This window comes from Dreissena polymorpha, chromosome 4 (assembly GCF_020536995.1).
Source record: "Dreissena polymorpha isolate Duluth1 chromosome 4, UMN_Dpol_1.0, whole genome shotgun sequence".
NCBI classification, from domain to species: domain Eukaryota; kingdom Metazoa; phylum Mollusca; class Bivalvia; order Myida; family Dreissenidae; genus Dreissena; species Dreissena polymorpha.
Window position 1 is genome coordinate 8,924,924 of NC_068358.1, and position 8,656 is coordinate 8,933,579.

Here is an 8,656-nt window from a genome sequence, read left to right on the forward strand (position 1 = left end):
TGCCAAATTGAATGCTAAAATTGTTTAAACATTATCTGATAAACTGCTGTGAGTTAACCAGTACAAATATCCAGTGTTTAGGCCAAATAATAAGTGTTAAGTTTTCAGGTCCCACTGCAAGGATTTCAAATTTTCTGCTTTGATTTTTTGTCAATGGCAAAAAATTATGTATCAAAAATAAAGTTTTTAGATTTAGGATTTAAATGTCAGATCAATTACTAGTTCTTTAACTCTGATTACAATTTGAAACTTCATGCATGTATTTTGTGTTATCATTTATGTGCTCTGGCAAAGGCTAATAACTCTGACCCGTAATTTAGCAGATTTATTCCCCTTTCATTCTGAGACAAGTCCGGAAATTGCGTGCAACATTATATCTGTATGTCTACTACAGTTATTAAAATAAAACTACACAAATTGGTTCGGTTGTTTTTAAAACAATCACATACTAAGACCCAAAACTTTGACGAGCCTTTAAATCTGATTATACCCGTGTGTTACTTAGAGAAAAGTCAGTAAAGTAAGACGCAAGTTGAAATTCATTTGAGGTCACAAACAAGGTCCATAAATTTGTTTGCGCGCAACAACTCTTTTTATGAGGTATTCTTTTTGTCCCCTTTGGTCAAGGTCAGTCTTGCACTCATTAACTTAAGATAGGGTGAACAGATTGTGCTGAAATTTTGTGTTAAGGTAGGTCACATATTGGTATAGTAAAGGATTGCATTTGGGGACAGTGGGTTGAAGTTCACCATTACAAAAAATAAAAAAGGCTTTGCACTGGATAACTTAAGTTTGGATGGAATAATTGTGCCTTAATTATGTTTGTAAGTAGATTACATGAAGACCTAGGATGGGATTGCATTATAGACCATTATGATAAAGGTAATGGTTTCAGCTCAATAGCGTGAGTTATAATGGAAGACATGCTTCAAACTTTATTAACTTAATTAATGTTCAAATAGTTAAAAATCAAGTTTCTTTACATGGTCACCTTTCTTTTCCTTTTTCTGAGTCTCGTTGTTACTTTTTAACTAAAGGGGTGTCATTTAACTACTGCTTTTGCTACTGTTAGTGCTGATCCTAAGACAAAGCCTGCATTGCTGCTGCCTGCTGTTACTGATGATTATAAATGCTGCTGTCAATGATAATGGTTTCAGTTATACAAGCACTTTTTACTGTTGCTACTTCTGTTCCTGCTGATATCGGCAGTGGTCCTGACACTGCTATTGTTTCTTATGATATTGTCACCTTGTTGTCATTTTGAGTTGCTCACGTGCGGACAACTAATGTTAGTACAACGCGTATAAAGTCGGTCTGCTCTTAACTACGCTAGGAACGACAAACGCCGATTTGGTCAGCACAGGTCATTCATAATCTTAGGCTTTAAATAGATGCTGATAAACAAGTATAGTGGGATGTTGTTCTCAACAGATAGCGGTGATCTTTTGTATTCACGGGTATTCACGGGTGCTAATAACGCAATAGCAGAAGGTTAAGTTTGTTTTCATTCACAGTTCTCAATTAATAAAACGTTGAACATGAGTTCACCAATTGCTACAAATATTCTATAGACAACAACAAAAATGCTATATAATCGCTAGACTTGCAATTTAAATAATTAATTAAATAATTTAATTGAAAACAAAGGTTAAAATATTGTGTTTCTTAACTTGTTAGTCGCATATTCACCGCATGAAATGTGTGTTATCGGTGTCAAACCACACATTAGTGTACGTAGATAAATATGATACTACGAGAGTACCACACATTAGTGTAAGTAGATAAAAGTTATACTACAGGAGTGCACATCATATGTGTCCTCACATGTCTTATTATGATTGTATTTATTCACCATCTAAATTTATCGTGTTTTCATATTTGATTTACACGCAGTTTTCTTTCGACACATTTTAATCACACTGTCATAGCCGCGTCATACGAAAATGGGTCTTAAGCGTTTCGGCCAGCGTATCTTAAGCCCATCCTGTGCATTTGCGCAGTCTGGTCAGAGGCGATGATGTTTGCTATAAAATCACCCAATGCGTTATGGTATCATTATGTATCTCCTGACAAGACTGAGAGATGCGCAGGCTGAGTGGGCTATACATGTGGAATGAAACAATTTTTGCATGACCAGGGTCATTAAAAATCTCAAGTGTAAATGGTACGTTTTAGCACAATTCTGTTCGATACACAATGGAATTCAAAATAGCAAACTTGTAAATAATGGCAGGCGTTCAGGAACGATTTCCAGACGTACTGACCGAGTACGGCAAACATGTGTGGTTGGATAATTTTGCTCTTAACGTGACACTATACAATATGTTTGTTTTCTCATCTTGAAAGCAAAACTGTGTTTATCGATAGTAAATTATATATTCCCCGGACGATTAAGTGAACGACTACTGACACCGAAATTTTGCGAGATGGATTGTAACGCGTAATTGTAACTGGGCAACAATTTGCGTCGTTTGAACATACAGAGAGTAGTCCGGAATTCCTTTCACTGAATAGTGATACATCATTTGCGCTGAGCACAGGCACAGTGCTGTAGCCAAAGTTAAGAGGTTTTATCTCGAATCTGCACATGAAATATTCGAATATATGCATGCGTGTTTGCTGGCGTTATGTTAAAGTCATATAAGGTTAAAAACTGGGTAAATCAACAACGCCGAAAAAGCGCATGATATCCATGTTTAGGTCAGAGTTGTTGACACCGACTGAACAGCTAAGGTAACAAGTAATGCATTAACAACAAAGTTTAGGTTGACAGGACTGTCTTTATGACTACCTAATTCGTGAGTAAAAAGTATTGCTCGCAGATTTATTTTTTATTTATTTTCATCAATTATTTTATTGCATATTTAGAATTTGTATATGGTGGCAAAAATCCAAAGTTTTGTACAGAGAATTTCCATAATGAAATGATATTCATAGTAAGATAGGTATTCGATATTCCAACAATATTCATTTAATATAATTTCAAATTGTCTTTATATTCCGTTCCCCCCTCCCTTTTACCCATCTTCTTATTTGAAACAATTTCAAATATATAACTAAGGTTTGTATTGATTTTTGCGATATAATCAAATATGCTAGAAACGCGTTAAACTACTAGATTTCTATTGGCTTTAAAACACTTATGTTTGTGCCTTGTGTTTAAACAAAACACATATTGCATATTTTATAGTTTGTGAAATTCGGAAATAATAATGCATTGAATAATGAACGTTAATCCGTGTTTTACTTTGCATGATGGCACTAATCTGAAAAGAATGAAATAAATAAAGAAACATACCTTTTACTTCATAATATTTATTTTCTAACAAGTATAAATAATTGCTATTATATTTCTGAATTAATGATCAATTAAGAAGCACATTTTATTCCAAAACATCTCTTTATAATTTAAATACGGTCTAAATGTTTTGTTGCGTGATATCTTGTGAATTAGTTTTCGATTTTTTTCTTTTTAGTCGAGGCATGCACCGTGTTTGGACTGTATGTTAATTGTATGTATAATACCTTCAGGGATTGAATCTTGAGTATTGCAAGCAATTACAATCAATTAAAAGCAACGGAGATGAAAAGATTAGATCGCATACATAGTGCGGCTAGAAATGACACGTTTGTTCAGAGTAATGAATTAAAAATATATAATTGAATACCGTTTCAATTATTCGTAATTCTAAAGACTTCATGCAATCATGACAAACGTTTTGGTCTTTATTTTAAGAGGCGATGAATCTCAAAATAATGTTTTGCAAGACTATTACAGCAGTAAATTAATGATGAATGCTCAGCGCTAATTAGTTTGAAGGGGTATATCTTGAACCTCGGTGGTGCGTTTGCCAATTTGAACGATTAAAAGCTTTATTTGGTTATGATTCTGAGTGCAATTCCACTTGAAGTATCAATGTTGTCAATATTGAGAGGTTGCTAAAAGCACAAAATAGGTCCAATAGCAATACTTTGGTACATTTGATCATTCAATTTAAATGAAATGAAACACTCGTCGCTTTCTAAACAATTTTAACACAAAATTGTAAAACAATATCTTCTTTAGGAAGAATTCAAAATTCACAGGAAGAATTAAGATGACGTGGCTAAAAGGCTCATAAGTCACGAATTCGTCCTTAGGAAGATTAAAATCTTCCTCAGTAAGATTCATTTATCACATGCCTTACCCTGTTTTCCATGTAATATAACCATTACGAATATTGTTTTCCTACACATGTGTAATATAATCTTTAAGCGTTTTCATTGGCCTCGTTTAAACGGTTAGAAAAATGTCGGATCACAGGTGGAAGTACCCTGGATAGAGATAAGTATTTTTTTTTTAGGAGCCCAATATATTCAAATAAATATATAAAATTATGTTTAATGAGAAAAAAATGACATAGAGTCATGAAAAAAATTCCCCACCCTCTGATATTGGAATCATAACAAGGTCATTAACTAGAATCCTCATAGACCTGTCTTCGCGGGCCGCAAAAATGTCAAAAGTAGCTTTAATCCAAAGCATCCATTGATCCTACTATGGGCAATTGGACTACCTTTCAAAAAAAGTTTACTTCAATTATACATTAAAGGGATCTTTTCACGTTTTGGTAAATTGACAAAGTAAAAAATGTTTCAGTTTCGCAAATTTTTGTTGTACGGTAGTTATGATATTTGTCAGGAAACAGTAATACTGAACATTTACAATGCTCTAAAATATCAATTTTATGCATCTTTTGACGATTTAAAAAACTAAAAATTATAAAGCGTTCCAACGCGAAACGATTTAATAATTTGGGGTTTTGTTGATGTCGTTAAATTGTGTGACACTACGAGGATTGCTTATATAATGTATACAATACAAAATTCGTAGTATCAGCACGGATGGCCGGTTGATCTGAGCAATCGACTTTTACTCCAGGGGTCAATGGTTTGAGCCCAGTTGAGGGTTACTTGTTTTCTTTCTTTAATCTTATTCTTCTTTTTCCTACAGCTTTTTAGTTCCAATGCTTACATTTCTCAATATAAACCATTTGATTACAAACTTGAATACATGCCGAAATCTTTGAAAAGGCCCCTTTAACAGCGCCAATTTTCCTCAATCAACTCACAAACCTCATCCATAGAGGGTATTGAAATATATGTACCTTCGCAATTGTGATTTAATTGATTGCGGTTTCTGTTCAATCGGTATTATTGTCTGCGAATATAACATCAGGTGTTTGCTAAGTAATACTTATACATGTATTACGGCGACCTTTGTGTTTCTTTACGTCCCTTTAACAAGCTCCCCATTTGCATTTAAAAGATCCAGTAGCGAAAGTATACACAATCCAGTTTCCTATGGAAGGGAATATGCATTAGTCCATTTATATTGCAAAATGACAATTGCATATTTCTTAATGACAATTGTATATTGCGTTGATGCTATAATACAAGTGCATGTTGGTATCCGACAAATGGATCATGCATTGCTATTCGTTCCCGGCATAACACAACTGATGCAACGTCCATGCGCCTTTGTGCTTCTGTGCGTCATCTGGTAGCACATGCTTGAAGCTTAATTGCATTTGTCGTTACTTGATAATGGTAAATGGCTTATTCTCGTGCGTATAAATGAAAACACGTTCTTTCAACATCGTGTTAATTCTAATTCTTATCGTTTTAAAGCGCGTACATAACAACGCAACACTAGAAATAACACTTGTAGCTAGCGATTGCACGAGTTACTTTTCATCTTTGTAACGTATAACACAAGGAGACGTCATGTGTTACACAATGCTCATGCTTCAACAAGTGCTTTAAGAAAATCTTTTAATCTATTAAAAATTAAAGCGTATCATAGCATCCGTTATTTATATGTTACTTTTAAGTGAGTAATCAATTTCTTTACTAAATTGATCATCTTCATTTGCACAAATTCATAACGTTGTTGCGATTTCGCGACAAGGAGCTAAGATGCGTCATGTTTTGAATATATATTTCCCATATTGCCTAACAATAACCCGAAATGATTATGAACTCTTATGTATAGCGATACTAAAACAAGGTACTTATTGGGAAGTGTGTACGTGTATAATCGATGCACACACCCATCCTCCCCCCCCCCCTCAAAAAAAACAACAACAAACAACAACAACAACAAACCCACAACAACAACAAACAAACAAACACACACGTGCACACACGCCCGCTGATACGTTTTGCACATACAATTATATATTCATATGCATTATATGTACTGTGTATTATATTACTATGCTGTTTTCTACCTCATCATCATATTCGCCTGTGGCGAGTATCTGCGGCTGGGCTCTCTGATTTTTTATACTTAAACAAGTATTTTTTTTCGCAATTAAAGCTCTGAGTTTTTAACACGATAACATTAAGTTGGAATATGCCTAAGTGAATTGTTTTTTTTTATGCAATCGCACATTCTCGGCGGTTTCCGTCAAACATCGGATAAGTACGATAAATGGTAATCTGCGAGGGGTACCGAATGTTGTTTTTTGTTGAGTTTGAATGTATATGAAAGAAGTTTGTCACCGAAATAAGAGGCTCTGCACACTTTCCGATGTTCACTCAAGTCAATAGCCAAAGCACTAGAATATTTGAGGTCGCACTTGGGCCTTTTGACAATATTACTATGTTAGGAATTCACATGTCTGGATACTGATTTATTGCTTTGAAACGTGCGATTAAGATGATGATGATGATGGTGATGATGAAGAAGAAAAAGAAGATAATGATGATGATAATGATGATGATGTTGTTGTAGTAGAATTAATGGTAGTTTCATAAGTAATTGTCGTAGTTATAGTCGTAATTTGTAACTTAACATAAAAAACAAATTAACACAGCTGAATGACCATTTATTCGTTATTCTTCCGACAAAGGCATGGACAGACGAACATATGCCCTCCTATATGCACTTGTGGGTTGAACTTTTGGCTGCCTGAAACGAAGCGAAAGAAAAATAGGTCGTTGATGAAATGTCGATGTGTGTAGGCTAAAAAGCAATAACTTATTGTCTGTTTTGACGTGCAAAGCTCGTTTTTGGATGATCGTACATCGCCTCTAGACCAAATTAAAACATAATTATAGTTAACCACACTAAACTAGTGTCCGGTCAGGTTTTTTTTTATTGCTGCAAATATTATGTGAAGCGCGTTATGCGAAATTAGGTTTAATGAATGCATGGCTCAAAACAAGATGCGCATCCGCAGTCTGGTCAGGAGCTACCATGTCCGATTATGAGACCACGAAACCTTGCGTTACTTTATAGCGGACAGCGTAGCTCCTGACCAGGCTGAGCGATTGTTCATGCTGGGCAGGAGCTTCACCGGCCGCATGTGGCATGAAGCCAATTCACGCATGTATCGGTTAGATATTTAATACGAGCCGAAATTATTGCAAAAACATTTACATTCATACAAATATTAACTTTAATGTATAAACAAGGACATATTAACTTATATGTATACCGACAGCCATAACTTTTGTTTACAACCACATTGGTTTAATGAATTTCATTTACATGTTGATTGAATCTCATTTTTGCTGTATCAATACAAACCTTATTTCCTTAAGCATGTGTAGTCACAACATTCGGTTTTGGATCTTTCCACTTCCATCCCGGCCGGACACTGAGGCCTTGCGCAAGAGTCCGAAAAGCAGGCTAGAAGTCCTCCTTCCTCGCATACGCACTTAAAACAAGGGTCGGTTGGCGAGGCCCATTTTTCTCCGACCGCTATATAATGAGTTCCGTCGTCGATTGCACACGCTACTGACAATGCTTCGACCCGGGAAAACAGCCCCACTGAAGAAAGAAAAAAAAACAAATATAAGTACGATTTTGTTTTTATTTCAAATGATACTAGTTTCTTGATACCATGTCTTTATAGTTAATAAGTTCACGAACATTTTATTTCAGTAGACGTTTATTGTTTAAGAGTTGTATGCGTTTCCGAGTTTTACGCCAAGTTTAAAAAACGTGTAGGTACATATACATATTACACGAATGTACGCACCCAAACACACAGCAACTAAAGTCTTGAGTAGCATTTTGATTAAAGTGCCTTCAGAAATTGCATTATGATGCGCTGTTGCGCTTTATCATTTTATATAGTCTGTAAATTTCACCTACGGTGTATATATCGATCATGACATGTTCCATGATAAAAAATGATATTGCAACATCTGCACAATACGAGTCTAGCGAACAATTTTAAAGTGCCAAATATGATACATCGGATCAACAATTCGTGGCATTATGACAAATTACATAAGTACTTCAAGCATATGTCGCGATCATATTTAATAGTGTATATTTCTAAATTTGTCGCAGTTAATTTAAAGTCAGAGTCGGCGATCATTATTTTCGTATGCACGCCTTTCCCGAAGCAATGTCACGCCAGATATAGCAACAGCAGATGTTACAGAAAATAATTTTCGAGTTGAATGCGAAAAAATATATTTTTCAACGCACCCGAACGACTCTTATTGTTTGTGCCGACCATCAATAGTGGTTACCTAGGTTACGTTTCGATCATGGACGTTAAATTACTTCATAGTCACTTAATCAAAGGTTAATTAAATAACATAAACCTAAGAAATAATGTTGTTGTTGTTGTTTTTACTTAAGTGGGAAAGAGTA

The 8,656-nt window shown here is 35.0% G+C and overlaps 1 long non-coding RNA gene across 1 annotated transcript; it reads right to left on the reverse strand.

The window, feature by feature from the left end:
• Nucleotides 1–6,859: 6,859 nt before the first annotated feature.
• LOC127877580 (uncharacterized) lies at nt 6,860–8,120 on the reverse strand. Its single transcript, XR_008048485.1, has 3 exons — nt 8,031–8,120; nt 7,577–7,819; nt 6,860–6,955 (listed from the first exon to the last, which is right to left on the reverse strand). It is a non-coding gene; the product is annotated as an uncharacterized LOC127877580 (long non-coding RNA).
• Nucleotides 8,121–8,656: the final 536 nt, after the last annotated feature.